Genomic DNA, 18950 nt, shown 5'->3' with positions numbered 1-18950 from the left:
GAATCTCTTTCCTTACTTTTCCAGCTTCTAGAGGCTTCCTGCATCCCTTGGCTTGTGGCCTCTTCCTCTGTTTTCAAAGCCAGCATAATAGCATCTTCAAATCTCTCTTCGAATCAGACTTCCTCTTCTGCCTCCCTCTTCCATTTGTAAAGACTCTTGCGATTACGTTGGGTCTCCCAGATAATCTAGAATAATCTCTCCAGCTTAATGTCAGCTGATTAGCAACCTTAGTTCCAGCTGCAACCTAATTGCCCTTTGCCATGTAACTTAACATATTCACAGGTTCCAGAGAGTAGGACATGGGCATCCTTGAGGAGCCGTTACCCACCTACCATGCTTCCACTAACTTCCCCTATCATAACACTCCACAATCAAGTAATGAATGTGAGGGCTCTGTTGACTTATAGGTAAATCATCCTAATGATGTATGTAGGGCTGGAAAAACCATCATAGCGTGGTCCACACATACACTGTCTTCAATGTATAATGGACTTGAGACAGGACCCTACTTATCGCATGACTTCCATAGCCCCTATAGGCATTTTGATTCCCTTGCTCTATCAGTATCACCTATAATCCAGTACCCAAGAGCCCTTGAAAAATCTGCTTTCCCTGAATGTACAGTTATTCAGTAAATGACCTAAAGTCCTTTGCAGGTAGATTGGGGAAATAGCTACTGCTATGTGGTGTCATACTTCCTGTGACATCACAGCACCTTTCCTCTGAAGGAAATAACCTCCCCTTCAGCTAATGGGCTCTGGGTCTGAGAACACTGCAAGGGATTGTGATTTTCCAGTACAGCATCTGACGTCAGGTTTCTGTTTGCCCACTATTGATTTTTTTTGTTTATGTAGGTCAGGCAATACCATAGTCAACTGTTCAACTGTCTTGCCCCTAGGAACACCTTGATCTGTTAGATATCTTCACAGATTCCTGTGGGCCATGGGCTCCTCCTTGTAATTCCAGCTGTACACCCATTATGGAAATTATTGATACATTCACCTTGCTTCTGATGGTTAAATGCTGCCACCTGGCCTGTAGTGGGCCAGAGGCTTATCATCCCCACTGATACTAAGTAGCCCAGGTCTATAATAACCTTCCATTCCACCCCAGCTCACAAATGATATAACCACCATTAACTTCTCTCATTCTCTATTGCATTAGTGAAGAGGTGTCTTCTGGGCCCTCTGGAGAACAGAGAGCTGGTTTGGGTTTTTTTTTTTTTCTTTTTACATTATGTAATAAATCCATTCAAACATGTCCACATCTCTGATCTTTTGACCCTTTCCTTAATACCCTGCCAAGACAATTCTGGATCTCCACTTTATTTACTCTAGGCCTCCAGAAAATGGGAGGCTCGTGAGTTAAGTTGCCTTTCCTGCCGTAGATGAGGCTAGCCTCCAGAAACCCTTGTCAGAATGGAAATCCTGCCAGTACTCCTATCAATACGCTTTTCCTTATCAAACTTTATATTCCTCCTCTCTGAGCAGCCTTAAGGTACATTTCCAAGCATGTTGCCTTGAAATTTGTCGGTGTACGTAAGCCCTTTGGTGAATAATTCCCCTTTTTTCCCGTTGTGTAGAACAGTGTGAGGGATTGTGATTTTCCAAGATGGTGTTTGACATCAGCTTTCTACTCTCCCACTATTGATGTTTTGGTTGTTTAAGTCAAGCAACACCATCATCAGCTGCCAAGCTTTCTTGCCTCTAGGAATACCATGGTCTATTAGATAACTTCACAGAGTCCTGTGGGTCATGGGTCCTCGTTGTCATTCCAGCTGTGTTCCTATTATGGAAATTACACTTACCTTGTGTATGAATAGTGCTTCTTACTGGCACTGTACTAAGACTTGACCCTAGTTTTTGTTATAGATCTGTGGTTGGTCCATGAGGGCCCATGGGCTGGACACTGAAAGTTGTAAAATTAAGGAACACGGCCACGCCTACTTATTTATGTCTATGGTTATGTTCATACTACAATGGCACAGTTGAGTAGTAGAAACAAGGGCCACAGGGCCTGCAAAGCCTAAAATATTTGCTATCTGACGCTTTAAAAAACAGTTTGCCAACCCTGGTCTAGATCAGCTCTGTCCAATAGTCCTTTCAGTGAGATTAAAATGTAAATTCTGCACTGTCCACCATGGTAACCACGAGCCACATGGGGTTATTGAGGACATGTAATATGGCTAGTGTGACTGAGAAGAAAAATTCTTGATTTTATTTCATTTCCACTGGTTTATAGTTACATGAGACCTCTGGCTATTGGATTGGACAACACAGCTGTAGAAGCAGTGAAGAAGTTGGGAAAAGGTAGAGATCTTAAGGAGGACAAACACATCTTGAAGTCATCCGTAGCAAGGAAGGATCTTGCATGGTCTTCAGAAAATGCAAGGTTGCTTTCCTCTAGCCAAGGGGAAAGGCTCACCTTTGCTGGTCCAGGGGTCAGAGGAATCTGGGGGTTGGCAGAGCTCAAGCACATCTACCCAGAAGTCCTTGTTCTAGGTCTCAAGTTGTGGATTCAGTCTCTTTGTAGTTCCCCCACTCATATTTAAATCTTGGGTCTGATTATTAGCACAGACTTCTGAATGCAGGAGATAAAGATCTCTTTAAACAATGCCACTGATGCGTTCTGGTTTTCAGACCATACCTTGAATTGATAGATTGTTGACCTGAGTTTTTTATTTTCTTCCTTCCTATGTATGTAGGCAACTAATTTCCCAGTCCTCATATCTTCCAAGCATTGGAGCTGCTGCATAAGCCAGTACACCTCCTTCCACAAGTTCCTCCTCTCAATCCACCACAGGTGAAATCTAAGAGACTGGTGCTATGCCATGCCAGAGGTAATCGTTGCCTCACTTAATGGGGGCTACCCCATCTTTCCCATCAGTATGCCATTCTGAGTGTCTGCTTCCTATACCTACTTAGGCTGGGTTCTCCCAGGAGCAGCCCCCTAGACAAGGATTTGAGTGTATGTGGTTCATGGGGACTGACTCTAGGGGAGAGGGGTCAGGAAATGAGAAAGCAAGACAGGAAAGTGTAGGAAGCCAGTACAAGGTATGTTAATAAGCAGGTCACTGTGGAGGGCAACTGGGGCTCAATCCTGCTGGGACCCTTGGGAAACGGTGTGGAACACACCTCAGACTTGTCCTCCTACCTCACTGACTGAGGGGTACCCCCAAGGTGTCAATTTTCTGGCACTTCCTGCCGGTCCTATTCATGAGATAAAATTCTCAGGTGACGAGTTGCAGGTGTTTGCCATTTTCATATTCAGGAAAGGTGAGCGTTGGGGTGATAGAAGCAGGGCACCAACCACATCTGCTACAACACTGAATACATTAAAATGTCCATGAGTCCATAATGGTACTCAAACAAAGAGAGGTAGCCAAAGCAACAAAAGCAAAATCAAAAAGCAGTGCGCACACACACACATACACACACACACACAACCTCCTTGGTCACCATTGGAGGTAATCAGCAAATAATACTTGACTCTGACAACTGGCAATTAAATGGGAAAATTAAGCATTGAACCTAACTTTCCTGTATGAATTGTGTTTCAGAGTAATCATTTAGCCCTGGTCAATGAGGAAAGTCTTCTTTAAAGAAAAATTACCATTTTCATCATTGTTTTGTAGGACTGAAATAACACAAAGTCATTAATTTGCTCTAACATTTTTCAGAATTCCTAAGATGCGTGTTCCAAATCATGATGCCATCCCTGCTTTGATCACACTGTAACCTTCAGATTTCCCTGATGAACTGCTCCCCTCCTAGATAGACAAAGCTTGTTATGAAATTTTGCCCATGTACACGTCTCATGGGTTTGTTGTGTGGATTTTGAAAACAGTGACTACGGAGCTCCCATCAGAGTGTCTGGCGCAGGGGGAAGGTCCTAAGTGTTGACGCTGTTTCCGACCATCTCCCCCCCTTCCCAAACCTAAGAAGGAAAAAGACCCTTTCAGTTCCTTCCAAATGTAAATATATTACCTGAGAAGGGCACTAAATTAACTCATTAGCACCTTTTAACACATAAGCAGAGTTTACTTTATCAGATTAACTGCAGAAAACAAGGTCCCGAGGCAATGGGACATCAGCTGCATAAATATCAACAGGGATGAGGTAGTAGGGAAAAGTAAATAAATAAAATTGATCTTACATTTGTTTGTGGATATGCACTTTCTGGGTGGCTTTTGTTATCAGTCTCATTTAATCTCCAGACCTCTATTTAAAAGAGACGGCTCACATTTGCAAATGAAGCAACTGACAAAGGATTAATCTCCAAAATTTACAAGCAGCTCATGCAGCTCAATAACAAAAAAACAAACAACCCCATCCAAAAATGGGCAGAAGACCTAAATAGACATTTCTCCAAAGAAGATATACAGAATGCCAACAAACACATGAAAGAATGCTCAACATCATTAATCATTAGAGAAATGCAAATCAAAACTACAATGAGATATCATCTCACACCAGTCAGAACGGCCATCATCAAAAAATCTATAAACAATAAATGCTGGAGAGGGTGTGGAGAAAAGGGGACACTCTTGCACTGCTGGTGGGAATGTGAAATGGTTCAGCCACTATGGAGAACAGTATGGAGGTTCCTTAAAAAACTACAAATAGAATTACCATATGACCCAGCAATCCCACTACTGGGCATATACCCTGAGAAAACCAAAATTCAAAAAGAGTCATGTACCAAAATGTTCATTGCAGCTCTATTTACAATAGCCTGGAGATGGAAACAACCTAAGCGCCCATCATCGGATGAATGGATAAAGAAGATGTGGCACATATACACAATGGAATATTACTCAGCCTTAAAAAGAAATGAAATTGAGCTATTTGTAATGAGATGGATAGACCTAGAGTCTGTCATACAGAGTGAAGTAAGTCAGAAAGAAAAAGACAAATACCGTATGCTAACACATATATATGGAATTTAAGGGAAAAAAATGTCATGAAGAACCTAGGTGTAAGACAGGAATAAAGATGCAGACCTACTGGAGAATGGACTTGAGGATATGGGGAGGGGGAAGGGTGAGTTTTGACAGGGCGAGAGAGAGTCATGGACATATACACACTAACAAACGTAGTAAGGTAGATAGCTGGGGGGAAGCAGCCGCAAGGCACAGGGATATTAGCTCGGTGCTTTGTGACAGCCTGGAAGGGTGGGATGGGGAGAGTGGGAGGGAGGGAGATGCAAGAGGGAAGACATATGGGAACATATGTATATGTATAGCTGATTCACTTTGTTATAAAGCAGAAACTAACACACCATTGTAAAGCAATTATACCCCAATAAAGATGTTTAAAAATAAATAAATAAATAAAATAAAAGAGACGGCTCAATGAGCTTAAAGCATAAACCCAGCTTCCAAAAGCTGATAACAGGGAGAGCTAGCATTAGAACTCAAATCTTCAGACTCCGAAGTCCAAAGGAAGTGTGGATGTCTGGAGCCCAGAATGAGAGCACTGATGAACAGGGAACAGCAGAGTGAGAACTTCCTAAGGGAGGGAGAAGAGGTGGGATATTTGCCCTCTTCGTAACGGTGTCCCCTTAGGCTTCCCTGGTGTACCTGGGATTTCAGTTTCTATATTTGTCTCTATCTTATTTACATTGAACCACACCTGGGCCAATCCTCTCAGTGCCCTGGTATGCCTAATGTTCAATCCTCAAACACCTTCCCCAGAAAAGTCCTGATTGTGTTGTTTTTACACACAGCTAAAAGCAAAATAAGACCTCATTTCGAAATTTCTAAAAAAGTTTTCTAATTATAACTATAGAGTATATTATGATTCTGGGGGAAAAATGTAATTTCATTTTTCCTATTTTTTTTTAAGATATTTATTTATTTTTGGCTGCTTTGGGTCTTCGTTTCTGTGCGAGGGCTTTCTCCAGTTGCGGCAAGCGAGGGCCACCCTTCATCACGGCGCGCGGGCCTCTCACTATCACGGCCTCTCTTGTTGCGAAGCGCAGGCTCCAGACGCGCAGGCTCAGTAGTTGTGGCTCACGGGCCTAGTTGCTCCGCGGCATGTGGGATCCTCCCAGACCAGGGCTCGAACCCGTGTCCCCTGCATTGGCAAGTGGATTTTTAACCACTGCACCACCAGGGAAGCCCCATTTTTCCTATTCTTGACTTCATATATGATATTTGATTTTTTTTTTCCTTGAAAAACTATTGATAATTACCCAATTTAGTCATTTGAAATCCAGGGCACAATGAGTTTTAATGGCAAAAGATCGCCTATTTTTATATTCTTTCCTGTGGAAAACACTTTAAAAAAAGGAAAGATTCTTATATATTTTGCTGACTGTATGTCATACATATTTATAGCTTTAAAAATTCAATCATTAGAGAAGTATATAAATGAGACAGTTTCCCCCCATCCCATTCTTCAGCAGGAACCCTAGTTAATAGCTATATGGTTCTTCTTTCAGACTTTTTATTTTGCAGAGTTTACAAAGTACTTTCACATACTTCATCTCATTGAAACCTCACAACAGCAGTATTCAATTATAAATGTGAGATTGGGGATATTGTTTTCCAGTGAACTTTAATAACCTTCTCACAAAAGGGAGCTACCATGACTGACTACCTGTTATTCCCATTTTTGCAAACCCAGGCCAGGATTTATTTACTGTGACCTTTCATGCTCCATTCATACAACAAAGAGCAAACTGGGTTGTGGAGAGCAGAATCAACCCAAAATCTGCTAAGCGCTTTGGTTCTGTCAGCTACAGCCTTAGCTGAACACAAAACATTTGCATGGGTAATAGATAAAGATGGAGCAGTCTTCCAATACACTATCAAGGATGCTTCTTCCAGATCACTAACAAAGAAAAATGTGAGACTAGCCAGTCTGAAGTGTGGTATAAAACTGAGTTCAAATTAGAGTAAATTGTTGTATCTCCTCCCATATAAGTGGGTAGAGATAGACTTAACACACTGATTACCACTGGAGATAAAGTAACAGCTCTCAAATTAACGGAATAAAACAAGTTCCCCCACCCCCCAAGGCTAACAGCATATTCTTGGGCTTAGCTGCTTAATTAGTGGGCTCTTTGTTCCAATAGATTTTTTAGACAAGATCTTGAAATCGAGTAGCTTTGTGGGGGAGGGGGGAGAGTATTGGAGATAGCTTAGAGTCCTAGGTGAATTTGGTTACCATATTTTTAAACTAGACTAATGGAAAGATAAGGACCTTGATTCCAAAAAGAGACAAATCAATCTTATCTCTTGAATTAGTTTGTATATAATGAACTGTTTATTTTGGCCTAGGAATTTGCTTCAATGAACCCATTATGATGGCCAAGGGCTAAACATGATTAAATTTCCCTCCAAGGACGAATGAAAGGTTAGTTAATATTTTTTTAGTCCTAACCCATTTTCCAAATCATAAACAAAAACATTTACTGGGTAAATTATTCATCTTTATGATTGTGGCTTCTTTAACACTTGATGCCTGTATGCTTCTCTTCAACTCTTCAGTCTCAACGGAAGTGGTGATTGAAATGGATTTGATTTCCACTGAAACAAAGAGGCAGTAAAAATTCTCTGAGCTCCCTGGCCTCAGAGCAAAATGCAGAGTGATTTAGAGTACGGTGACCTAGCTTGAAATGTTGTAATGGCCCTGATAGTGATTCATGTCCTCACAAAACAAACAGCTATCTCTCTAACCCTTCACAGCTTAGGCGGGGCCTCCACCACAGAGCTGCCTTTGGTCAGCTCTGCTGGCTTTGATGATGAGACACTGGCAGCCCATCTAAGAAAAAGACATTTGGGGAATTTTAAGTGGTTTGGATCAGCAGTTGTCATGTACAATTGATGTTCATTTGTATTTTACTAGCCAAAATCTAATGCTGCCCCAAATTGGCAAAGAAATATCTCAAATACTAATCAGGCCCGATCCTGCTTTAATGTAAAAACTGAGCTGTCCTACCTTTTTTCAATCCCAGTCTCAGAAGACAGATTTACTATTTCCTGACAGTACTTTAAATACTTCGCTGTTCAGACTTCAATGAATCACAATAACTACATCAGTTCAACAAGCCTGGTTTTTCCAAAGCTGTTTCAAGCTTAGGGTACTTCTGGACTCCTTATCACGGCATTCTTCCTTTGATATTAGGTTTAATAGAGAAAGAGCCAATACTCAGGTGGGTCACGACTTAATCATTTAACCCATTTACCTATTAGCTATCTTTTTTTTTTTTTTTTTGTCTTTTGTTTTCATCTATTCGTTCAGAGGTCTACCATTTCCCAGGCTCCTCCTTTCCAGGAACTTAAATGCACAGACTCTAGGAGTCATATGCTATTCTCAGGGGAGGGTTTCAAGGAAGGCTCAGTGGTTTTTAATTCCCAGAGGATGAAACAATAAAGACTTCAGTAGATAATCATTAAGAACTGACTTAACAGTTAGTGTCTAACTAAGCCTTTTATAGGAGCTTTTATTTTGTCATTTCCATGAAGGAAGCTAAAAAATTATCTTTGTTTCACAGATGGAGAAAGTGTGAGATAGTACACCATTGTTTTGGGGGGGACCTGGGGAAGTATCCGATTCTTTAGCTGGAACTTAATTCTACCCACTCGTCGTCACTCCCTCAAGAAATCCAACAATTTCATCACAGTTTTGGCTTCAATCAGTGTACTCATGCTTACGGAACCACACTCTCCAGTAAAATGAGAACTTCTCGAAATGCTGTATTGGCAATCTCCAGCCTTCGCCTCCACAAAAATCAAACAAACAAAAGAGCACAGTTGAGAATGATTTGCCTAAAGAATAGCCAGAGAACCCTAAACACATTTGCATACAGCCATAAAGCAAGTGTAGGAGTTGGAAGGCTTTCCCTCTGTGTGAGTGGGGCAGCCGGCCTAGCCTTCTGAAGAAGCATGGGAATGGTAGGTGTAGAACCCCTTTATTTCTTCAGATGACCATTGAATCCCCACAGCAGAATCTGTCTTGGCTTCTCTGAAAGTATAAACAATACCACTACAAATCAGTGATCAAATTTAGGAACTCTTTAATTGTTTTCCCATGATTTCCTCTGGGAAAATAAATTAGAAGCCATCCATAAAGTGGATGTTTATTAATAAAAAAAATATCAAAGAGGTTAACATAAGTGGTTATGAAATCAGAGCAGGCCTGCAAATACAGACATTGCAGAGTCAAAATAGAGGAGGGTGATAGTAAGACAAAGTTTGCTTTGAACTTCTCTGCAACGTTTATCATGTCTCCTCTTAATTTTCTAATAATCAATGATTTGTCATTTTACATTTGACCACATCTTATAAATCCAAGCTCTCATTATCTGATGCTTTGTTTTTTTTGGGGGGGGGGTTTGCGGTACGCAGGCCTCTCACTGTTGTGGCCTCTCCCGTCGCGGAGCACAGGCTTCGGACGCGCAGGCTCAGTGGCCATGGCTCACGGGCCCAGCCGCTCCGCGGCACGTGGGATCCTCCCGGAGCGGGGCACGAACCCGCGTCCCCTACATGGCAGGCGGACTCTCAACCACTGCGCCATCAGGGAAGCCGCAGATGCTCTGTTTTTTTAATCCTGCCTTAACCTCATTTACAATGATGCTCCAAGATTAATAGCAGCAACTAAATTTGCTGCTTTTAAGTGCAAAAATTTTTGATAATAGGCTTAGAGAAGTTTACTCCTTAGAGCAATGAGTTCGGACTGTTTTAGAATTAATGCCAACTTGAAATGCTATAGTAGCAAGGCTTTCAAATTTAGGAGTCAGAGGAGCTTAGGTGTAGTTCTGATTTTGTCCTTTATTAATTACATGAACTGCTTAATAGAATGTGTATAATTTAAATAGCTCCTTTTGGTTTATAAGAAGTATAAAGTTATGTATATGTTGGTTAGCTTGAGCTACACTGGAAGGGTGGTCATTTGCCCTAATCAAAATGTCACACCCTAGGTGTCATCAGTCTTCTAATCAGAAATCCCACTGTCTAGAGGTGCTTCCTAGCAAGGATGTAGCCATCTTAGCCTTCCAACACCATCACCAGAGTATTCTTTCTTTTTCTTTTTTCTGTTTGCAACTGTCTATATGTATATTTATTTATTTAATTTTAACATCTTTATTAGAGTATAATTGCTTTACAATGGTGTTAGTTTCTGCTTTATAATAAAGTGAATCGGCTGTACATATACATACATCCCCATATCTCCTCCCTCTTGCATCTCCCTCTCACCCTCCCTATCCCACCCCTCTAGGTGGTCACAGAGCTCTGAGCTGATCACCCTGTGCTATGCGGCTGCTTCCCGCTAGCTATCTATTTTACATTCGGTAGTGTATATGTGTCCATGCCACTCTCTCACTTCGTCCCAGCTTACCCTTCCCCCTCCCCGTGTCCTCAGTCAATTCTCTATGTCTGCGTCTTTATTTCTGTCCTGCCCCTAGGTTCTTCAGAACCTCTGTGGGGTTTTTTTGTTTTTTTTTTTAGATTCCATATATATGTGTTAGCATACAGTATTTATTTTTCTCTTTCTGACTTACTACACTCTGTATAACAGTCTCTAAGTCCATCCACCTCACTACAAATAACTCAACAGTGTTGGCTGTGGGTTTGTCACAATGGTCTTTATTATGTTAAGGTAAGTTCCCTCTATGCCTACTTTCTGTAGGGTTTTTATCATAAATGGGTGTTGCATTTTGTCAAAAGCTTTTTCTGCATCTATTGAGATTATCATGTGGTTTTTCTCCTTTAATTTGTTAATATGGTGTATCACGTTGATTGATTTGCGTATATTGAAGAATCCTTGCATTCCTGGAATAAACCCCACTTGATCATGGTGTATGATCCTTTTAATGTGCTGTTGGATTCTGTTTGCTAGTATTTTTTTGAGGATTTTTGCATCTATGTTCATCTGTGATATTGGCCTGTAGTTTTCTTTCTTTGTGACATCTTTGTCTGGTTTTGGTATCAGGGTGATGGTGGCCTCGTAGAATGAGTTTGGGAGTATTCCTCCCTCTGCTATATTTTGAAAGAGTTTGAGAAGCATAAGTGTTAGCTCTTCTCTAAATGTTTGATTGAATTTGCCTGCGAATCCTCTGGTCCTGGGCTTTTGTTTGTTGGAAGATTTTTAATCACAGTCTCAATTTCAGTGCTTGTGATTGGTCTGTTTATATTTTCTATTTCTTCCTGGTTCAGTCTCAGAAGTTGTGCTTTTCTAAGAATTTGTCCATTTCTTCCAGGTTGTCCATTTTATTGGCATAGAGTTGCTTGTAGTAATCTCTCATGATCCTTTGTATTTCTGCAGTGTCAGTTTTTACTTCTCCTTTTTCATTTCTAATTCTATTGATTTGAGTCTTCTTTTTTTCTTGATCAGTCTGGCTAATGGTTTATCAATTTTTTTTATCTTCTCAAAGAACCAGCTTTTAGTTTTATTGATCTTTGCTATCATTTCCTTCATTTCTTTTTCATTTATTTCTGATCTGATCTTTATGATTTCTTCCCTTATGCTAACTTTGGGTTTTTTCGTACTTCTTTCTCTAATTGCTTTAGGTGTAAAGTTAAGTTGTTTATTTGAGATGTTTCTTGATTCTTGAAGTAGGATTGTATTGCTATAAACTTCCGTTTTAGAATTGCTTTTGCTTCATCCCATAAGTTTTGGGCGGTCGTGTTTTCATTGTCATTTGTTTTTAGGTATATTTTGATTTCCTCTTTGATTTCTTCAGTGATCTCTTGGTTATTCTTTAGCTTCCGTGTGTTTGTATTTTTTTACAGATTTTTCCTGTAATTGATATCTAGTCTCATACTGTTGTGGTCAGAAAAGATACTTGATACGATTTCAATTTTCCAAAATTTACCAAGACTTGATTTGTGACCCAAGATATGATCTATCCTGGAGAATGTTCCATGAGCACTTGAGAAGAAAGTGTATTCTGTTGTTTTTGGACGGAATGTCCTATAAATATCAATTAAGTCCATCTTGTTTTATGTATCATTTAAAGCTTGTGTTTCCTTATTTATTTTCATTTTGGATGATCTGTCCATTGGTGAAAGTAGGGTGCTAAAGTGCCCTACTCTGATTGTGTTACTGTCGATTTCCCTTTTTATGGCTGTTAGCATTTGCCTTATGTATTGAGGTGCTCCTATGTTGGGTGCATAAATATTTACAATTGTTATATCTTCTTCTTGGATTGATCCCTTGATCAAAATTGGGTCATTTATAGAGACATGGATGGATCTAGAGACTGTCATACAGAGTGAAGTAAGTCAGAAAGAGAAAAACAAATATCGTATATTAACGCATATATGTGGAACCTAGAAAAATAGTACAGATGAACCGGTCGGTGTTCAGGGCAGAAATAAAGACACAGATGTAGAGAACAAACGTATGGATACCAAGGGGGAAATGTGGCGGTGGAGGTGGTGGTGTGATGAACTGGGAGATTGGGATTGACATATATGCACTAATATGTATAAAATGAATAACTAATAAGAACCTGCTGTATAAAAAAAGTAAATAAAATAAAATTCAAAAAAGAACGAAGGCCTCAGGGTAGTAAGGTGACATTGTACAGAGTATAGGCTTTAGCAAGTCTAACCTTCATGACAATTTTTACTCCTCCATCCTGAGCCTCAGCTTTCTCATCTCTAAAACGAAGACTATACAAATTCATCTTAAACATTTACTAAGAGTTGTGTGAAATGTCTAATTCAAGTGGTACATATGTGTGTATTTTTCATTATTATTAAGTCCCCTCTCTTACCAATACAAATGGAACAAATCATCTCACCCTCTACTACTCCTTTCTCAATGCATCTCTCTGTCTTCTCGTTATAATAAGAATGGTTTTTGGAAAAGGATCTGCCCCTAGGGTTTGGTCCTGGTTTTCATTTTAGGTAGACTTTTTGAGGTTAAAAAAAAGTTGGTGGGGAAGGGAGTGGGGAGAAGAAAAAGTCTGTAGAGTATAACCCCAGGCATGGATTGACTCTGCTTTCAGGGAGAAGAGAACCCACAAGAAGAGAGAAAACATCTCCCCCTTCCTCAGAACTTGCATTTTTCCCAAGTAAAAAGACTTGAGTTTGTGACGATATCTTTAGGCTCATAAAGTATAACTTCATTTTTAATTAAGGTTTTCCTCGAGAGCTACGTCTTCTGAAATATGCTTTTGGTATCAAGTCATGATCATCCATACTATATATTTGTAATATGCACATATATACACCACATACATATTTATATATAATATTAGAGTCTGTTACCACGACAACTATTACAGTACTAACAAATTAAGCATTGACTCTGCTGTAATAAGAAAAAAAGAAATTCAAATGAAACACGAAGCATTTGTTTAAGCACAAATAGCTTTAGTAATTAAATACACAGAGAAAATTTTTTAAAAACACACATTAATATTTAGAAGCCTTTTCCAGTGTGAAACTCAGCTTTGATGTTGTTTTCCCTTTTCCATTGCATTGCATTATACATCTTTATAAATTAAGTTTGGCATTGGGTTAACGAGAATAGATCTGCTGTGTTGGAGCCCTCACACACCCAAAACCTCAGTTCCCATTCTAAATAGTTACACTTTACATAGTTGGTGAGAAAGATTTTATGGCTCTTTTTATTCATCAGAAAGAGGACTTTTTAAAAAGAAAGCTTAAATGTGAAGTTGGTCTTACATCCCCTGTTTCACTCAGACAACATGTAGAACTACCCCTGGGGTTTTGAATATATTAACATCCTTTCACAATTAACCCTAATGGGACAAGTGTAGCATTTTTCCAAGTAGATTTATTCAAAGCTGGAAAATACATAGTGTTTAAATAGATCTCATTATATCATCTACACCAAATCTCTCCTCTTTACATACAGAGGATTGTACCTCTTTTCACTGTCATGCAACATTAGAATAGGAAGGCATACACAAAGATGACATGGATTTGACAAAAAATTAATGATTTTTACATCACTTTAATGCTTCAAATCTGCAATTCATGTATGCTAATTAGTTCATAATGGTCTGTTGAAGAACAGAACTGTCATCCCCCTTCTTCACAGGTTTCTGGAAGCTCCGATTCAGCACAGACTTGCCCGGTTGGCTGCTGGATTCTGGGCTGTAACATGGCAGATCTATGAGAACATCCCCCTCCCCTGGTGGCATATCTCAAATAAGTGATTCCTGGGTGCCGCAGTACATACCAGGAGTAAGAGCATAGCATCGCTATATCTAAATGGTTGATTTCTGGATTTTAGGCTGTCAGGCTATATACCTCAGAGGGCAGCTGTCAGATTCCTAAATGTATGAAGTTGTATTATGTGGCACATTTTGAAAATGTATGTACAATTTTTTAAAATTTATTTACAGATAAAAAGGGCTGCAAAACTTGGAGAGAGGAAACAAAGGGGGCTAAAAAGATCAGATATCTTTCTTTCCTGTGAAATCATGTCTGTCTTCTCCAATGCAAGAAAAGCAGCTACCCATCCCATTTTCCTTTAGTCTTTGTGCTGCTGGGGCGGAGACAAAGGCTGTCACAACATCACGAGAGGGTGAGCTGAACTGCTTCACAGACCAAATAGAAACACAAGGGCTTGCTGGGAGCTGCAAGATTTGAAAACTCGTTGCTCCGTTTTTACTGGCGAGAAACCCGATTTTCCCTGATCTCATGATAGAGGCTTGACCCAATGTGTTTCTCATATCACATCTGCTGATCTGTGAACCCAGCTACATACAGCACATGACCGAAGAGAAGTTTACACAAAGGAAACAAGCATCAAATTTGTCTTCAGGTTTGAAATATCAGTCAGGTTCCTGCTTGCTGAAATTTTGTCTTGAAGACTCTAAAATGAAGATGTATTTAATTTAAAATATTTTTTTCACTGGTAAGTATGAATCAGAGATGATAACGGAAGAACTGAACTAGGCCAGGAAAAAAAGTGCTCCAAATGTAGTTGAGCTATTAAGAGTTTTTAGATAATGACAAATAGACTGTTAATAAACATACAAAATAATGATATAATGAAAGGGAGTTTAAAAGTGATCAAATTAATAAGAAATATTTTGTTTAGAGCTTTAGGTAAGGAGTGTATGTAACCAGGGAGGAAAAAATATTTACTAATCAGAATAGACGTTTAATAAATGTTGAATGAATGAAGGATGCTCTTCAAATAATGTCGTGACTTAGGACAGATATAAAATGATATTTCAACCTAGAGGCTGAACATGGTTGTCCGGTCAGCAACAGGAAACCTCACATTGACCGGAATGACTGTATTTTATCTACATTGGATATCTGAATAATACTTTCTTGTGAAGGAAACTAAACCACAAACTTGAAGCTCCCTCCAAAGCTTGGGTTATTTAAATTTGCAGATTTAAATTTGTGTTCTGGAAAATACTTAGGAGTGGGATGGCTGGGTCACTTAGTAGATGTATGCTTGGCTTTTGGAGAAACTGACAAACTGTTTTTCAAAGTGGTTGTACCATTTTACATTCCCACCAGCAGTTTATGAGGGGTACTCTTCTTCCACATTCTCACCAACACGTGATATGGCCAATCTTTTTAACTTTAGACATTCTAATAGGTACAGAATTATATCTTGCCGTAGTTTTGATTTGCATTTCCCCAATGACTAATGATGTTCACCACTTTTTCATGTTCTTATCTGCCATCCATATACCTTCTTTGGTGAAGTGACTGTTCAAATATTTGCCAGTGTTTAATTTGGGTTGTTGGGTTTTATTTTTATTGTTGGTTTTATTCTGGATACAGGCTTTTATCAGATATACAATTTGTAAATATATTCACCTAGTCTGATTCTTCTCTTTTCATGCTCTTAGCACTATTTTTGGAAGAGCAGATATTCTTCATTTGGTGAAGTCATATATATATGTGTGTATGTGTATATATATATACATATATATATATATATATATAGGCATACACACACACACACACACACACACACACACACACATATACGTGTGTGTGTGTCTTTTGGTGTCTTCTTTCCCTAATCAGTCTGTCAGTCTGCTAGAAGTTTACTATTTTATTACCTTCTGAAAATACAAATTTTGTCTTTCTTAATTTTTACCTGTTTCTCTGTTTTTGATTTCATTGATTTTTCTGTTCCCATCTTTACTGTTTCTTTTCATCTGCTCATTATACATTTCATTCGATTTTATTTTTCTATGTCTTAAGATGGATGCTGAGGTCATTGATTTTAGACCAAAGAGAAATGAAAGCATATGTGCATGCAAAGATTGTTATACAAATATTCATTTGATTTATTTTTATTTATTTATTTTTTGCTTTTGTTTTTGTTTTTGTTTTTGCGGTACGCGGGCCTCTCACTGTTGTGGCCTCTCCCGTTGTGGAGCACAGGCTCCAGACGCGCAGGCTCAGCGGCCATGGCTCACGGGCCCAGCAGCTCCGTGGCATGTAGGATCTTCCCGGACCGGAGCACGAACCCGTGTCCCCTGCATCGGCAGGCGGACTCTCAACCACTGCGCCACCAGGGAAGCCCTGATTTATTTTTAATAGTCAAAATCTGGAAACTATTCAAATTCTCATCATCAGATAAATAAATACATAAATTGTGCTATATTTATGCAAGGGACTACTACTCAGCAGTAAAAAGAGAAGAAATATCATTATACAGACTATGTAGATGCATCTAAAAATAATTATGCTAGTGAAAGAAACTAGAAAAAAGATGTAACACATGATTTTATCTATATAAAATTATAGAAAATGCAAAGTAAGCTCTAGTGACACAAGTAGATTGAGTATTGTAAATACTCAATTGCCTGGGGATGGACATGGAAGAGTAGTAAAGAAGTATTCAAAAGGGGCGCCAGGAAACTTTTGACAATGATGGAAATGTTCATTAACTTAATTGGAATCAGTGTTTCATGGGTGTACATGTATTTTGAACCTGATCAAATTGTGTATTTTAAATATGTGTAGTTTATTTTATGTCTATTATATCTCAACAGAGCTTTTTAAAAAGACACCACTATAAAAATGATAAAGGCCACAGAAGAGGAGAAAATATTTACAATACTCATATTTGACTTGTACCCAGAATATATAAAATAACTCTTACAACTTGATAATAAGGAGAGAAATACCCCAATAAAACAATGGAGAAAAGATTTCAACAGACATTTCATAAAGAAATATATATGAAGGGCCCATAAGCCTATGAAAAGAGGCTCAACAATATTAGTCATCAGGGAAATACAAATTAAAACCAAAATGACATATCACTACATGCCCATTAAGATGGATAAAATTAAAAAGAGTGATAATGTAAAAACATTGGCAAGGATGCAAAGGAGCTGAAATTTTAATGCATTGCTGTAGTGAATGTAAAATAATAAAACCACTTTGGAAAACTATTTGACAGTTTTTTTAAAAGGTTAAACTTTTATGATCCCTAGGACCCAGCAATTTCTCTCCTTGGTGTGTACCCAAGAGAATTTAAAGCATACGTCCACATAATGTATGAATATTCATAGCAAATGTATTCAAAATAGATCAGAACTGAAAATCCCTCCTCTGCTCTGGGGACTCCAATTACATGTATATTTGATGCTTAAAGTTGCTTCCCCTCCACCTCAAGTGATGCTCTGCTCATTTTATTTTTCAATTTTTTTTAAACATCTTTATTGGAGTATAATTGCTTTACAATGGTGTGCTAGTTTTGGCTTTATTGTTTTTCAATTTTTAAAAAATTCTTTCTGGGTTTTATTTTAGATAGCTTTTATAGGTATGTCTTCAAGTTCACTAATCTTTTTTTCTCCAGTGTTTAATCTGCTGTATTTTTTTTTTTTTTTTTTTTTTTTTGGTACGCTGGCCTCTCACTGTTGTGGCCTCTCCCGTTGCGGAGCACAGGCTCCAGACGCGCAGGCTCAGCGGCCATGGCTCACGGGCCCAGCCGCTCCGCGGCATGTGGGATCTTCCCGGACCGGGGCACGAACCCGCGTCCCCTGCATTGGCAGGCGGACTCTCAACCACTGTGCCACCAGGGAAGCCCTGCTGTATTTTTTAATATCAGATATTTTAGTTTTCATCTTTGGAAGATAATTTGGGTCACTTTATGTCTTCTATGTGTCTAGTTTTCATGTGCAATCTTTCCTCTAGCCTCTTGAACTTATGGGATGCTGTTGTAATAACCCTATTAATGTCTTATCTACTAATTCTATTATCTGTATACTTCTTCGATCAGTTTCTATTGCCTGATTTTCATCCTCATTATGGGTCATACTTGACATCTTCCAAATGTTAATTCAGAATGTTAATTCTGTTCATTGCTGAATGGATGTCAGACATTGAGAATTTTACATTTTTGTTTGCTGGATATTGTAGTATTTCTGTAAATATTTTTGAGCTTTGTTCTGGGATGCAGTTGAGTTACTTACAAACAGTATTATCCTTTCAGAACTTGCTTTTGAGCTTTGTTATCTGGTACTGAAGCAGGCTTTATTCTAGGGTACCTTTGTCTCAAAACTGAAGCTAAGCCTTCTGAGAACTCTACCCAATGCCACATGAATTATGAGGTTTTCTACTCTGCCTGCTGGGAATAGGAACTATTTCTGGCTTTGTGTGAGTTTCTGGTACTGTTCTTCTATTCTTTTCAGAGAGTTCTTTCCCCAGACCTGGATAGTTTCTTCACAAACCTGCACTGATCAGTACTTAGCTGAAGACTTGAGCAGGACCCTCTACAGGTCTCTTTTCTCTCCTCCAACTCTCTACCCTGCAAACTCTATCCACACAGACTCCATCAAAGTACTCGCCCTGGGATCCCATTCTCTGTTTCAGACAGAAACTCCCTCCAGGGGGCACATCAAGGCAAGTGTAGGGTTCACTGCATTTACTTCCCATCTCTCAGGGTTCACTGTCTTTCATTGTTTGTTGTCCAAATCTTAATAATTATTGTGGCATATATTTTATCCAGATTTTTTTAGTTGTTTTAGGAAGG

This window comes from Phocoena sinus, chromosome 7, assembly GCF_008692025.1.
Source record: "Phocoena sinus isolate mPhoSin1 chromosome 7, mPhoSin1.pri, whole genome shotgun sequence".
NCBI lineage: Eukaryota > Metazoa > Chordata > Mammalia > Artiodactyla > Phocoenidae > Phocoena > Phocoena sinus.
The sequence above is the reverse complement of the archived record's forward strand: the minus strand, read 5'-3'. Positions refer to the sequence as shown.